This window comes from Suricata suricatta, chromosome 3 (genome assembly GCF_006229205.1).
Source record: "Suricata suricatta isolate VVHF042 chromosome 3, meerkat_22Aug2017_6uvM2_HiC, whole genome shotgun sequence".
In the NCBI taxonomy this organism is placed as follows: Eukaryota; Metazoa; Chordata; class Mammalia; order Carnivora; family Herpestidae; genus Suricata; species Suricata suricatta.
The window spans coordinates 172,519,843-172,521,092 of record NC_043702.1 but is presented as its reverse complement, the minus strand read 5'-3'; positions in this window follow the sequence as shown (position 1 = coordinate 172,521,092).

The following is a 1,250-nucleotide window of genomic DNA, read 5'->3' as shown; positions in this document are numbered from 1 at the left end:
TGTTTGTAGTAGTTTGGATGTTGACGCTCTTCTGCTGCCTGGTGACCTGACAATGCCATGGTTCCTCACTTCTGTGAGCCTCTGGGGAGAACACAGTTTTGCCTGTGAACGTTTCTATTATTTAAATACAGACCCCTATTGGAGTGGACCTGTTGTGAATACAAGGAGGAAGGCAGGATGCAGGCCCTGGCTGTTTGAGGCACTCAGGACTGCAGCAGACATGTCACCTTGGGGCTTGTTGGAAATACAGGGTCTTGGCCTCCCATGAGGTTCACTGAATCACAATTTGCATTTTAGCAAATGAAGCAGAGGATTCACAGGGGCATAAAATGTGATGCCTGAGAGGCAGCAGCACAAGTGTGTCCCTGGAGGGAAGCAAGTGGGTCCAGAAAAGAGAGAAGAGTGTTGTGCTCAAGAATGAACAGGCGCACAGCAAGGAGAGGGCGTATGGAGCATCCTCACGTTCGTCATTCGTGACTGCTGTGTCACAGTCTCTGAGGACACAATTCAGCCACAGTTTGCTGTTACTCCTGGGGGAACTGCGGGGCTCAGATCTTCAGAGCCTCTGCTCACAACACTTGCCCACTGATGAATACACAGCCCTGTCTCATGTGTCTTTTTTTTAACCACACCCTAGTGAATGTATATGTATATATCCAAGCAATTATTGTATGTTCTGTTTCCCCATACTGGACCAGCTGCTCAGAAGCATGTGACATTTCCAGGCCTGGTTACTGTGATCCAGCGTCTTTGCCTTGAACTTCACAACTGCGCTGCCCACGATGCTTTTAGAGACAAGCTAGAAATCATCATTATCTCATGAATCTTCATTTGTAGCTCTTTCCCCCACCTTACATGGCATCATCATAGCATCCTAGATGTTACTTTAACATTTTCTGAGCTTCCATAGACTTCAAGAATTTCCTTTTCCTTTTCCTTTTCCTGGATCGCTGCCTTGTTGATTCATTACCACCGAACTCAGAGGCCCACAGCTCTGCATCACGAGTCTGAGCAAGAGTCACCTGCACAGTTCTGTCCGTGAGGCACATCTCACCTTCTGGTGCTTCAGAACACCAGTCCCCCTGCAGCTCTGGGCGTCAGGGCCTTTTAAACTCTGAAATCACCAAGAAAGTGTGTGTAAATGCAGAAAACGTGGCAGCAAATAGACTATGAAGAGGATCCACATTTACATTTGGGAATTAACTTGGAAAAGCAGAGCAGCGACTGGTCCAGCCTCACCAGGACACCTG